The following is a 14,856-nucleotide window of genomic DNA, read 5'->3' on the forward strand; positions in this document are numbered from 1 at the left end:
GGAATAAGTGGCATCCAAGTTGGAAAGGAAGAAGTAAAATTATCTGTTTGCAGATGACATGATCTCACTTGTAGAGAATACAATAGACTCAATAACAGCAATATGGTTAGAACTAATAAATGCATTCAGTAAGTTTTCAGGACATAAAGTCAACATACAAAAATAATTTGTATTCTCTACATTAGAAACAAACTATCTAAAGTGGAACGGTAGGAAAAAATCCCATCTGCAATAGCATTAGAAGGATAAAATGCATGCACTTATGAAGAAATTTAACCAAGGAGGGAAAAGATTTGCACACTGAGGACTACAAAATATTGATTTTTTAAAAAATTCAGGGAATACAAATATACGAAAAGGCACCCTCTGTACCAGGATAGGGAGACTAATACTGTTCAAATATCTGTAACTAGCCAAAACCACCCATAGATTCAATGCAATTTCTGTAAAAATGCCAACAGTATTCTTTACAGGAATAGAAAAAGGCAATCCTAAAATTCAGATGCAATCACAAAAGTATCCAAATAGCCAAAGCAATCTTGTGAAAGAAAAAGTACCAGTTACATTTTACAAAGCTATGGTCTTAAAAAGCATGAGACCAGCATGGGAAACATATAGACCAAAGGAGCAGAATAGAAAGCCCAGAAATATACTCACAGCTATGTAGGCAAGTCATCTGGGACAGTGGTGCCAAGAATACACAATGGGAAAGTGATATTCTCCTCAACAAAGGCCTTGGGAAAATTGGATATTCAAAAACCAAAAGGATAAAATTGGAATTTTGTCATATATCATATTAAAAAAGTCAACTCGAAATGGTTCAAAGACTTCAGTGTAGGGCCAAAAACTATAAAACTAGAAGAAAAAGGAGGAAACGTTCCCTTGCATTGATGGTGCCAATGAGTGCTTGGTTAGGTTCAAAAACCACCAGCAATAGAGGCAAACACAGACAAGTGGGACTGCAAGAAACCGAAGACCTGCACAACAAAGGAACCCAGGGAGCAGGTAGTCCATGGAAGAGGAGAAAACATTTGCACACCGCGTATCTGATGAGGTTAATAACCAAGACAGCCAAGGAACTCCCAGAAAAGAAAAAATAACCCAATTTGAAAGTGAGAGTGGAGATTAAACAGGTATTTCTGCAAAGAAGACATGCAAGTCAATATACAACATACAAATACACAGAAAAGGTGTTCAATGGCACATCAAAATCACACCAAAGGACTCACGCAATTTTTAATGAGTGTTGTGGGGGAAAAGGATAGCAGGAGTTGATGAGAATGTGGAGGGATCAGAATCCTTGTAAACTCTTGCTGGGATTGTAACCTGGTGCAGCCCCTGTGGAAAAAAGCATGGAGGTTCTTAAAAACAAAAACAAAAAAAACCCTCCAAGTGGGACTATCTTAGGACCCATCAATCCCACTTCTGGGAATATATTCAAAGAATTGAGATCGGGGTGGGCGCTGTGGCGTAGCTGGTAAAGCTGCCGCCTGCAGTGCCAGCATCCCATATGGGCGCCGGTTCGAGTTCTGGTTGCTCTTCTTCCAGTCCAGCTCTCTGCTATGGCCTGGGAAGGCAGCAGAAGATGGCTCAAGTGCTTGGGCCCCTGCCATCCACATGGGAGACACAGATGGAGTTCCAGGCTCCTGGCTTTGGCTTGGCCTAGCCCTAGCTGTTGAAGCCATGTAGGGAGGGAACCAGTGGGTAGAAGATCTCTCTCTGCCTCTGTCTCTACCTTTCAAGTAAATAAAAAAAAAATCTTAAAAAAAAACTAAGATCACAAATATCTTCCATATATACTTTGATATTTCTTTAAAATTTTGCTTTTCATATTTAGGTTCTTTAATCCACTTGGAGTTATATTTGGCTACCATGTGAGACAGAGAATTTTATTTTCCCCAACACTTTCTTTGCCAGAATAGATTGAACGGTTCATTGTGTTCTCTCTAATTTGTAAGTCCATGTCTGTCATGCAAGAGCACTTCAAAAACTTCATAGAAAATGGGATAGAAAGATAAGTCTATTTTGGTGCAAAAAACCAAAATCAAAAATATGAAGAGTTGTTCATAATATGCATTTCCAAGAAATTTTTGAAGGCCCCTCATACATCAATTTTCCAATAGGCTCTGGTCCATTTCCAAATTCTCTCTTCCATGCCCTCAACCTATTATTATTATTGCTATCATTTTCCTTATTAGTAGTATTTGTATTTTACAAAAATAATAAGCAAATCTTCCCCACTTGATCAATACCCATTATTCTTTGCTATTTCTTCTTCTGATAAGTTTCTGATAAACTTGTTAAATTTCCAAAACTTATTTCTGTTGAATATGAATACTATTTGAAATATCAATGAATTCTTGAAATAATTTGGGAAAATGGACATTTTTTTAGTCTTTTCCTCCAACCATGAGCTCACACTGCCCTATCCATCCAAGTCTTCTTTCCTGTACTGGAAGAACATCTTGAAATTCCATCTATAAAACCTTATGCTGAGTGAATTAAGCCAGTCCCAAAGGGACAAATATCATATGTTCTCCCTGATCGGCGACAACTAACTGAGCACCAAAGGGGAAACCTGTTGAAGTGAAATGCACACTATGAGAAACAGTGACTTGATCAGCTCTTGTCCTGACGGTTGATGTACAATGTAATACTTTATCCATTTTAGTATTTTTTTTTGTTTTCTTCTAGCACTATTGGTTGAACTCTGTAATTAACACACAATTATTCTTAGGTGTTTGAATTTTAACTGAAAAGTGATCCCTGTTAAATATAAGAGTGGAAATAAGAGAGGGAGGAGATGTACAATTTGGGACATGCTCAATTGGACTTGCCCCAAATGGTGGAGTTAGAAACGTGCCAGGGGATTCCAATGCAATCCCATCAAGGTGGCATGTACCAATGCCATCTCACTAGTCCAAGTGATCAATTTCAGTTCACAATTGATCACACTGATAGGTCTAAGAGTCAAAGGGATCACACAAACAAGACTATTGTCTGCTAATACTAACTGATAGAATCAAAAAGGGAGAAAACAATCCATCATGGGAAGCGGGATACACAGCAGACTCATAGAATGGCAGATGTCCTAAACAGCACTCTGGCCTCAGAATCAGCCCCTAAGGCATTCGGATATGGCTGAAGAGCCCATGAGAGTATTTTAGGCATGGAAAGCCAAGACACTCTGGAAAAAAAAAAAAAAAGAAGAAGAAGACCTAAATGAAAGATCTCTGCGAGTGAGATCCCAGTGGGAAGAATGGGGCCATCAAAGAAGGAGGTACCTTTCTCTGAAGGGAGGAGAGAACTTCCACTTTGACTATGACCCTGTCAGAATAAGATTGGAGTTGGCGAACTCAAAAGGCTTCCATAGCCTTGGCAACTCATGACTAGAGCCTAGGAAGATTACTGACACCATAAACAAGAGTGTCAAATTGTTAAGTCAATAACAGGAGTCACTGTGTACTTACTCCTCATGTGGGATCTCTGTCCTTAATGTGTTGTCCAATGTGAAGTAATGCTATAACTAATACTGAAACCGTATTTTACACTTTGTGTTTCTGTGTGGGTGCAAACTGATGAAATCTTTATTTAATATATACTAAATCGATCTTCTGTATATAAAGATAATTGAAAATGAATCTTGATGTGAATGGAATGGGAGAGGGAGCGAGAGATGGGAGAGGTGCGAGTGGGAGGGAAATTATGGGGGGGGAAGCCATTGTAATCCATAAACTGTACTTTGGAAATTTATATTTACTAAATAAAAAAAAAGCCACACAAAAAAAGAAATTCCATCTATGAAGACTTCTCACAGCTGTTGGTGTATTTATCTATAGCTGCCATGTATTTTTGTTACTACTATAAATGGTGCATTTAGTTTTAACTTTTATTTTTGAACGTTTATTTATTTATTGGAAAGGCAGAGTTACAGAGAGACAAAGAGACAGAGAAAGAAAGAGATCCACCATCTGCTGGTTCACTCCCCAGATGGCCACAACAACCAGGGCTGGGCCAGGCAGAAGTCAGGAGCCAGGAGATTCTTCTGGGTCTCCCACTTGGGTGCAGGTGCCCAAAGCACTCAGGTCATCATCTTCTGCTTTCCCAGGCACATTAGCAGGTAACTGGACCAGAAGTGGATCAGCCGGGACTCACATAGGCACTCACATGGTGTGTGTGTGTGGCATGGGCGGGGGTGCTGGCGCTGCATGGGGTATCCTAACCCAATGCACTGTAAGGCCCTTAGTCTTCCCTTTCAGTATATTTTAACCATTTGTTTCTTCTATTTGCTGTTTTGCAGAACTAACTATGAGATTTATCAATATAATCTTCTTAGTTTTATGTTTTCTCTTTTATACATTTCCCCCTTATTTCTTTCCTTCTACATGCTTCAGTTTTCATCATTTTTTAAAGTTTTTATTGCCTCCTGAACTTAGTGATTAGCTCATTACATTTGAGCATTTCTGGTTCTCTAATATAAATATTTATTCCTCTCCAGAGACTAGTTCAGCTGCCTCCCCAACATTTTAGTATATAACATTTCACCCTTTCGTTCTAAATAGATACGTGTCTGATGCATAGGCTCCTGTCCCTCAGTATCTGTGTGGGATGGTTCTGCATATCCTCCAGTACACCTTAAACCATCTCTAGGTTACTCGTAGTACTTAATACAACTTAAATACTGTGTAGGTAGCTACTACAGTTATTGTTGGGAGGCATGATAAGAAACATCTCTGCACACTTCAGAACAGGTGCAATTATTTCCAGGATTTTCAATCCCGGGTTGGTCCAAACCACAAAAGCAGCACCTGCCTATTTGGAGAATCGACTGAACCCAACAACATATGTGCATCACATGTACTGAGTGGTTTCTCACCTTCACTTTGGTATAAGCAGAAAACCACGCCTGTGTGATTTTCACTCTCTCTGTGTAAGTCTATTAAACACTTGCTGTGGGTTTGGACCTGGTTCATCGCTATACATGTTCTAGGTATGCCTGCACATAGCACCTGTGCTCTTCCGGTTGGGCTTTAGATCATTCCGTCCTTTTTCAGTAGATTCTCTTAGCCGTTGAGTTGTCTGGTAACAATCAGCCTCTACTGGGGAGTTCTATTTCCCGAAGTCTTTGGAGGCATCTGCTGAATTCCATGAGTGTGAGAAGATGTTGATTTCTATATTTAGCCATGCATGCTTCTTTTAGAGTATCTTTTAAAATTAAATTTTTCTGTCTTTTTAAAAAATATTTATTCTTATTTGAAAGGCAGAATTAGAGAAAGAGGAGGAGGAGCACAAGGAGGAGGAGGAGAGAGAGAAAGAAAGAGAGAGAGAGAGACATCTTCCATTTACTGGTTCACTCCCCAAATGACAGCAATGGCCAGAGCTTGGCCAGACCACAGCCAGTAGCCAGAAGCTTCTTCCAGGTCTCCCACTTGGGTACCAGGGCCCAAGGACTTGGGCCATCTTCTGCTGCTTTTTCAGGTGCATTAACAGGGAGCTAAACAGGAAGAGGAGCAGTCAGGACTCGAACTGGCACTCATATGGGATACCAATACTGCGAGCAGCAACCTAACCCGCTACACCATAGCACTGGCCCCAAAATTAAATGTTTGTATTGCACTCTCCTGGAGAATAAACAGAGTTTCTTCTCACTGCTGCCATTCCCTGACCACCCAAACCAGATCATCTGCAGAAGCCACTGGGCATGACTAAGCTTTCCACTCCTCTCCCAGCACCCACACAACATGGAGTGGGCTTTCGTTAGAGGATCCTATTTGCAGCCTTGCTACAGAGAGAGAACCGAAACTCATCCGAAGTTCCAAGATGCAGGAGGCTGTGGGGCAGATCTCACTCCGATCAATGATGGCCTTGGGTGAGCGGCACCAGGGCCACTGCGATGACCAACTGTTTTAAAACTTTTCAACTCTAAGGCCGGCGCCGCGGCTCAATAGGCTAATCCTCCACCTTGTGGCGCCGGCACTCCGAGTTCTAGTCCCGGTCGGGGCGCCGGATTCTGTCCCGGTTGCCCCTCTTCCAGTCCAGCTCTCTGCTGTGGCCCGGGAGTGCAGTGGAGGATGGCCCAAGTGCTTGGGCCCTGCACCCCATGGGAGACCAGGAGAAGCACCTGGCTCCTGCCATCGGATGGATCAGCGCGGTGCGCCGGCCGCAGCGGCCATTGGAGGGTGAACCAACGGCAAAGGAAGACCTTTCTCTCTGTCTCTCTCTCTCACTGTCCACTCTGCCTGTCAAAAAAGAAAAAAAAAAAACCTTTTCAACTCTAAATTCTAAAAAGAAAGAAAGAAAATGCAAAGTGGTGGTGGTGGGGGTGCATTTGGCTTGCTGACTAAGATTCTAGCTAAGACCCCCGTATCCCATATTCCAGTACCTGGGTCCTAACCCCAGCTCCCAGCTCCGTCCATCTCCTCACTCCGCAAGCAGGGAGGACTCTGCAAGGCAGGCAGCTGGTGGCTCTGGTAATTGGGTCCCTGCCACCCACACAGAAGACCTGGATTGAGCTCCCGCTTCCTAGCTTCAGCCTGGCTCAACCAAGAGCTGTTGTGGGCATTTGACAAGTGAACCAGTGGGTAGCATCTCTACATTCTCTCTCCCTCTCCCTCTCCCTCTCCCTCTCCCTCTCCCTCTCCCTCTCCCTCAAGTAAATACGTCTTTAAATAAAAATTTAAACTCTGAAGGTTCAATGAGCAAAGTATACTCAGAGGGTTCTCAGCTTAATTTGTTTGTAAGTCTATTAAACACTTGTAAAATTACAAACGAATAATAAAAATCCTAAAAGAATCATTATTCTCACTAAAAATGAAACACAAATGTTTATTAAAAATGTAATTTCCACAATTAAAACAACTAGGAGGGGGCCAGTGCTATAGTGCAAGGGATTAAGTTCTTGCTTGCAATGCCTGCCTCCCATATAGGAGTGCCTTGTTCAAAGCCCACTTACCCCAGCTCTGACCCGGCTTCCTGCTAATGCACACTCTGGGAGGCAGCAGCTGATGTCTCAGGTACTGGAGTCTCTGCCACCCACCTAGGAGGCCAGATGGAATTCTGGGCTGCTGGCATTAGCCTGACCAAGCCCTGGCTGTTGCAAGCATTTTGGTGAGTGAACCAGCACATGGAAGATCTCTCTCGCTCACTCTCTCACTCTCTTGCTCTTTCTTTCTCTCTCCGCCTTTCAAATACAATGAAAATAAAAGTTTTGAATTAAAAATAAAAACAACCTGGTAGACTATAGGAATGGTATATGCTAGGAAGAAAAAATATTAGTGGCCAAACTCAACACCTCTCATTCCAGGATATCCATTGTAAGTAAAAATCCTACCTTTGGACAGGGAGATATATTCTCACCGCACACCAACATGTTTTCCTCTTCCGCGTTAGGCAGGTAGACAAACACACCCCACCTCCTCTATAGGTAGGTGGGATCACGTCTCTGGCTCTCCCACGAGCAGGAACAGAGAGCATCACTTGTGAGCACAGTAGGTACGTAGGAGCTCTGCTGATCTGGCCTCCCCTCCATGAAAGCTTTAGTATGGGCTGCAATTTGAACCGTTGACACCTTGTCATTTAGCAACCTTGTAAAAAGACATAGTCCATGCATAGATTTTTCATAAGACAGACTTTCCATGAACTCCTTGAGGATTTCTCATATGCACACATTTCAAAAAACCTTTTTCACAAAAATAAACTTCTCTTTTAATTCTGGTTTCCTCTAATTGTTTTTTCAAATTTGAGAGAGAGAGAGAGAGAGAGAGAGAGAAAGAAAGAGAGAGAGCGTGTGTGTGTGTTCCCATCCACTGGCTCACTCCACAAATGCTCACAATAACCAGGACTGGACCAGAGTGAAGACTGAATTCAGGTCTCCCTTACAGGTGGAAGGAACACACTGAATTGATCCATCATAACTGCTTCCCAGCGTCTACATTAGCAGGAGCCAGAGCCAGGTTTTGAACTTGGCACTCCAATGTGGCACTCGGGCATCTGAGTTCTAGACTGAATGGCTGCCCTCACAAACTTTGTAAAGTACCCTAATAGAACTGATAACCAACAGCCCTGAGATCCGAATGGCCAAGCACAACAAATGACTATTCCTGTTCATTTACATGGCCAGCAATCGATGTTTATCAGATGAACACTGACAGCAAGTGATCCTGACACTACACAAAGATGTCCAGCACATGAGATTCATCATAGAATTTTTTACGATAGCATAATATTAAAAATATTGCAAATGGCAAGAAATAAGAAATGGCCAAATAAGTTATGTGTAATGGTTTAATGCTACAATACATGTTTTAAAACACAAAGGATATGATGACGATCTTCAACAACAATGGGGAATTTTTCACAATAAAGTATCGAGACAAGGAAAATAGAATTACTCATACAGCATGTGTGGCTTTTTGTTTAAAACGATAGACAAACATGCAGAGGAGACGATTGTGCACAGACACCCCCACCCAGTGACGCCCTTGATCACAGGCAGCGAGGCAGTGCAAGGTGAGCCATCCCAGGTGGCTGGAGGCCAGCAGAAGTTTGCAGGGGGGAGAACTGACAATGAGCTGAAAAATGCAATTCCTGTTAGCACAGAACAGATAAACCAGAGCTATTTTCAAAACCACTAAGCCTGATCATGGGGAGGTTTGGACTGAGCGAGCACAGCCATGATTGAGGAAATCATCAGAGAGGGTAGGCGCCAATAGCCCCTCTGTGCTCACTGACCGCCACCCCAGTCACAGAGCCCAGGGAGGCTGTACCAGGTGAGGGAGAGAAGCGCACGCAAGGCGGTGACTGTTGAATCGCGCAGGTAGATGCCGCGAGGTCTTCTCCTGGCTTGCTGAACACACGGTCAGGGCTTGAGGGGAGGCAGGTCGCATGTGCCACAGAGCAGCATGAAGCCAGTGGGCTTGCCATCGCCAGAGGTTTGAAAAAACACGCCCCACCCAGCTGTCCAGGAACCTGATGTGCTAGGAAGGGTGGTGGCTTGCAGAAAAATAGGAACATTTCGAAATGACCCGTTCTGGGAAGAGATGGGGAAGTGGAGGTGAGTTGGATCATTGCTGTTTCGGAAAAGTCCATCAGGCTGATTCTCTCCTGTGTCTCAGCAGAAAAAAAAAAAAAAAAAAGCTGCAGCCCAGCCCACTGATCCAGTGGCTTCTCTCCTGGGGAGGTCCCTGGACCCAAGGAGCACCTCTCTGCTCCCGGCTGTAGGGTTTTCCAGGGCTCCAGTGACTCTCACGGAAACACTAATAAACCTTCCCGGGACCTATGAATGCTGCTGCGTGGTGCCCCCAGCTCCTGGCTGTAGCCAGCTGCCAAGTACCTAATGTTCTCTTCTACTACGTTCACGGGGAGTGCAGAGTGATGTTGGCCATCTCTGTGACAGGGGTGACATGGATTTAGAAGAGAAGTCCCTGGAGTATCTGAAAGAGGAGGGGATAAGCAAAAGGAATCCAGGAATGTCAGGAGCAGCTAGGACCATGTATGAGGCTCAGGACACAGCAAATCAGTAATCTGCAGCATCTGCCCAGGGTTATTCATTCGGTAAGTTTTGTTTAGCACTTAGAATGTGCATGGTTCTGGCCACTGGGGACAGCTGCAGAGGCCACCATCAGGAGTGGGGATGGGGGAGGTAGAGATGCAGCCGTTTACAATCGAGAGCAATAAAAGGGGAGAGTCACAGGGGCGGGGCAGGTAAAAAGGCCCCCCCTGAGCTGAGCCCTGGAGGCCGAGTGAGAACAAACAGAAACTGGGAGGTTCACCCAAGCACACAGACACGGACAAAGTCTGCCCCCAGCCTCCAGAAGAAGCCGATGGATGGGCGCCCATTCCTGGGAAACAGGAAGTTTATTCTTTTTACAATTTGTTTTTCTTTTATTATGATTATTATTATTATTATTAATTACTTGACAGGTAGAGTTTTAGACAGCAAGAGAGAGAGACAGAGAGAAAGGCCTTCCTTCTGTTGGTTCACTCCCCAAATGGCCGCTACGGCTGGCGCTGCGCCGATCCAAAGCCAGGAGCCAGGTGCTTCCTCTTGGTCTCCCATGCGGGTGCAGGGTCCAAGCACTTGGGCCATCCTCCCCTGCATTCCCGGGGCCACAGCAGAGAGCCGGACTGGAAGAGGAGCAACCGGGACAGAATCCAGCGCCCCAACTGGGACTAGAACCCGGTGCCCATATGGGATGCCAGCGCCGCAGGTGGAGGATTAACCAAGTGAGCCACGGCGCCGGCCCCTGTTTTTCTTTAGGATTGCCACTCAGTAACGGCACATCTGCAGGGTTACAGTGTGAGCACGTGATGCGTGTCTACAGTGGGTAACAAGCAAGTCAGGACAGCGAGCATTTTCCGCCCCCCATCACCCCTCTCTTCCGGTGCCTCACAAAACACGGTCTAGGCTACACTTCGTTTACCCTACAGAGCTGTAGAATGATTCCCTGCTCCAGGGCATCAACCTTGAACTTCCCCTGGTCGGGGGCAACACGTCAGGGCTTCACCCCTGAAGCCCACAGCCCTCCAACCATGACAGGCCTGGGAGCAGCTTTGCACTTTCCAGATGATTCTTCAAAGACTGAAATACAAACAGTCTTTAGAGAGTTCATGGACATTGCATATTATGAAAGAAAGAACTTTGCATGGGTTCCAGAGATTTTTTTTGTGAACATCAAAATAAACTCCCTTCTCATTTTCATTGTCTTTTTGAAGAAACCTTGCACAAGATCCAACTGTGACCAGCTGTGCTAGGTGATTAACCTGGATTCAACATGAGCTGGCAGGACTGAACTTTCTAGAACCTTCTTCCAGGTGGACAGTCACCAGAAGAGGGATTCAGCCTAGGACTGGCAGGAGGTCAGCATGGTTATCTCTGGGGACAAGCACCTGCAGAGCCACACTCCCTTCCGCTGTGTCCTGCTCATCCTGCCAACCACAAGGGCCCCGGCCAGAGCAGCAGACCTTGACCTGGACGTCACATGTCCAACTATCCCACCAGCTCCTCCCGTGCCCCCTCCCAGCTTCCGGGTGCCCCTTGCTTCACTTGCCTATGCTGGGGCTTCAGGATGGCTGCTCAACAACATTTCTCAGATCCCCCAGCCCCTCACGCCCTCCCTGCCTGGCTCCTCCCACAGTCCCAAGAAGCATCCTGCACTGCGGCTCTACTCTCCTGATGCAACCCTGCCCCAGGACCCTTGTTAGGAAGCTACTGCCCCAGCAGCCCACAGACCATGCAGGAGAGGACACAGCCCCCAGAGACAGACTTCCCGGGACTGGAGGTGTGAATTCAGGGAGTCACACCAGGACCTGCGCGCCAGCGAGGACAGACACACTCTGACGGTGAATGGGGAAGGAGACCTAGGAAGGAGCAGGGAGTGAGTAATATGCAGGACGTGAGAGGCTATTTTATTTCATCCTTCCACTCGGGGACACCCACTGTATCTCCCTCACACAAAGTCCTCAGCCCTCCGGGACCGGTGACTACGACAGTGACACTCCCAGGCCGCAGGCACCAGCAGTTACACACAGCAGTTGTAGTGGACCATGGCAGGCAGAGAACTACCAGCACACACCTGCTGACCGGGCACAAAATGAAAGCGTGGCTGCTGTGTCCTCCCCCAGCATGCTCACGTGACACGGTGCGGCCATGCAGGCCACGCCAAGAAACAGAACAGCAGCCTGCTTGAGCCACCTGCTAGTTCTCCCAGGACAGGGGTGGGGTGGGGAGGGCTGTGTTCAGGAAAAGGGAAGCCCACAAATCTGCACGGTCATGGGCACAGCTGTGAACAGCCAGCCCGGGCTCTGCAGGGCTTCCCGGCATGCCCACAGAAGGTCTCCTGCAGTAATCAGAGCAAAGTCTTCCACCCTCTCTAGCCTGCTCCACTCTCTCTGGTCCTCTCCCAGGGAAAGCAATCTGGCTACCCACAAACCTGGGTGTGCACCTTGGAGCCTGCCCCCAGGGACTTGCTTTCACCTCTCCATTGCATGGTTTTACTGCTCCAGTATTTCCACGTGCAAAGAGGAACACAAGCCATCTCGGGGCAGGGGTCTTGCCTTTTAGATTTCATGTGATGGGTCCAAGTCTTGCACACATCACTACCCATGCCAGGTACTAAGTATGTCTGACTAGCTGTTTTGCTAAGTGGGAACCAAGCCCATTGCCCTTTTAATGCAATGATCACAAACTCTAAGCTTTCTTCTGGCCATTCTTGGAAGTCTGGCAAGTCGCAAGCCAGCAAGGCTGGAGACCCAGGAGAGCCGATGGTGTGAGCCCTGCTCTGAGCGCCAGGCAGTACTGATCTCTCTGCTCAAATCTGATGGCAGGGGTGTCGCTCCCCCATTCGCGGAGGAACGACACAGGACCCTGCGCTGTTCTTTTGTCTGCTTGGCCCTTCCCGGGTTGGCTGCTGGTCCTTCCTAGGTTGGCTGCCGACCCCTCCACCTCCGTGGAAGGGCGGTTCCCCCTGCCACTTTCCCCACTTCCGCGGGGGAGCAGCACACCGCCGGCCGGCTCTCTCGGGGGCTGCACAGGTGTTCCTTCAGATGTTCCTGGTGCATGTTGTCTCTCTCCTCCTTTATAGTCCTCTTCCACCAATCCCAACTCTGCTACCCACACGCCGAGTACGCTGCTCTCCTCCAATCAGGAGCAGGATCAGCTCCTGCAGGTCATCACTCAAGTTGGCAAGAGGCAGCTGCGTAGAAGTTTACTCCTCCCCAGCGCCATATTGTGGGAGAGCAGATGCATAGAATAAGTCTTAATTCCAGTAACTCAGTCTAGTCTCAGTTGCTCCCCACAAGGGGAAAAAGGACCAATGTCCCAGCTCGAAGGCCAGGGATGCCTGGTCTCTCTGTTCTAGTCAAATCTTTAACTGAGTGGTTGTGGCCCGCTGTGGCTGGGGAGAGCCACCTGCTCTTTTTCTCAAGCTACGGATTCAAAATGTGAACCTCATCCAGAAACACCCTCACAGGCACACCCAGGGTAATGCCTGGCCAAGTAGCTGGGCGTCCGGTGGCCCAGTCAAGTTGACAGCTAAAATTAACCATCACAACTTGTATTTCAACATAATTCATTTGCTTGATAATCCTACGTCCTGTTTTCTCATTGTTAAATAACAAGACCCCCCCCCCTCCTTAAAACAGCCTAAAGCAACCATTTTCGAAGGCTGCCAATTTGTGGGTCAGATGATTGAGGCTGGCTCAGCTGGGCAACTTGACTGTGACCCACAGGGCATCAGCAGGGCTGTGAGGTTTAGGGGTACCCTTGCAGGTGCCCCCACGTTCAGTGTGCTGCCTCCTCGGTGCTCCTTGGTCTTCCTCTGAACATGGTCTCTTGAGCTTTGGCCTTTGCCCATTGCAGGGGACTCTTGCACAAGCCACCCCCTTAAGAGAGGAAGAAGGATTGCTGGGATGTCCAGAGCCGGTGCACCATTGCCGCCCCCTTGTTCCACCAGCTCAGGTATTCTCCGGACCGCATTAATTCCAGGAGGAAGAGAAGTGGACTTGGAGGGGAGAGGCCAGGTCACTCTGAAGAGAAGTGTTTGGCATGGGGGACATTGTCACATCATCTTTGGAAACTCCAACCCACCCACCCTGAGGATTTTAGTTTATGGATTAGAAACACCCTTTTGATCAGGCACCCATGAGCTTCACCGGATCACCTAGGGGGAGCAAGCAGTGAGAATCCAACATCTCTCTCTCTCTCTCTCTGTCTCTCTCTCTCTCTCTCTCTCGTGTGTGTGTGTGTGTGTGTGTGTGTGGCTCTGCCTTTCAAATAAATAAATAAAACTTTTTTAAAAAAATCAGTTAAACTCTTTGTTTGCGTTAAAGTTCATGTGAATACAGCCTGGTGCTTGTTCTCAATCCACCATAAGGACATGAACAGGATTCTCTTTAAGAGTCTCGGGCAATCGGGCTAAGATGCAAATTAGGAGGTCTTCCAACTCTGCGGTCACGGTGGTGGTTAGCTTTCACCTCTCCCCTATTTGGGAGTTGCCAAGTTACTCTCCGGGCTGCCACACCTGCCGCGTGGCCAGGTCTGCAGCCACCTGCAGGGGTTATAAGTGACAGCCCACCCCTTGCTCTGAGTTACACGCTGTAGGCTACTGGCAACCCCACACAGAGCGCTCACCTCACCCTGGCTGGCGCCCGTGGGTGCACCGGAAGCTGCTGGCCCGGAGCTGCCCTTTGAGGGCACACCTGCGCAGAGGAGCAAACCGAGAGCACCCGGGGCGCCTTACGTGGCAAGGAAGGGGTCCCCATCATTGTCCTGGCTCTGAAAAAAGGACATGCGCTCACCGCCTACATCAGCGCTGCATACAGACGCGAAGTCGGAAAGAGGCAGAGGGGCGGGAGGCTGGGCCTCCGTGAGGAGGAGCTTGAGTCGCTGGCTGGGGAGGCGGATGAGCGACAGGGCAGAAATGGGTCCTGCAATCCGGATGACAACGGAATGCTTGGCCCTACCCCGCAACAGCTGGTGCTGCAAAGTCAGCAAGATCACCTTGAGTGCAGGGGGTGCAGGAAAAGGGCCTGTCCCGAGCCCAGAATCCCAATGTCCTCCGAGGTCACCGAGCCCCGCCAACCACTCCGGGAATGGCCGCACACTCAGCCCCGCTCACCTGTTAGCCACATGCAGAACAACGGACCCAAACTGGCCCTCTCCACCGCCCACCCGGCGGCTGGTAGGGACACTGAGCGTGGACAGCTCCCTGCCCGGGTGAGGACCAGGAGCACCGGCTTCTGCCGAGCTTCAGGGGCCTGGCCTCCCCACAGAAGCTGACCTTTCAACCCGCATTCTTCCAGACAGAACTCTGCTACCACCGCGTGCTCCGGTCATGCCTGGAAGGAGCCCTCACTGTG

At 47.7% G+C, this 14,856-nt stretch overlaps 1 long non-coding RNA gene across 1 annotated transcript in view; it reads right to left on the bottom strand.

Moving 5' to 3' along the window:
* Positions 1-1,211: 1,211 nt before the first annotated feature.
* LOC108178545 (uncharacterized) overlaps positions 1,212-14,856 on the bottom strand; it is a 39,516-nt gene continuing 25,871 nt past the window's right edge. Inside the window, exons 2-3 of the long non-coding RNA XR_001795279.3 lie at positions 7,331-7,545; positions 1,212-1,338 (exon numbers count right to left, since the gene is read on the bottom strand). This is a non-coding gene — a long non-coding RNA (uncharacterized lncRNA). The remainder of the gene's footprint in view (positions 1,339-7,330; positions 7,546-14,856) is intronic.

This window comes from Oryctolagus cuniculus, chromosome 1 (genome assembly GCF_964237555.1).
Source record: "Oryctolagus cuniculus chromosome 1, mOryCun1.1, whole genome shotgun sequence".
In the NCBI taxonomy this organism is placed as follows: domain Eukaryota; kingdom Metazoa; phylum Chordata; class Mammalia; order Lagomorpha; family Leporidae; genus Oryctolagus; species Oryctolagus cuniculus.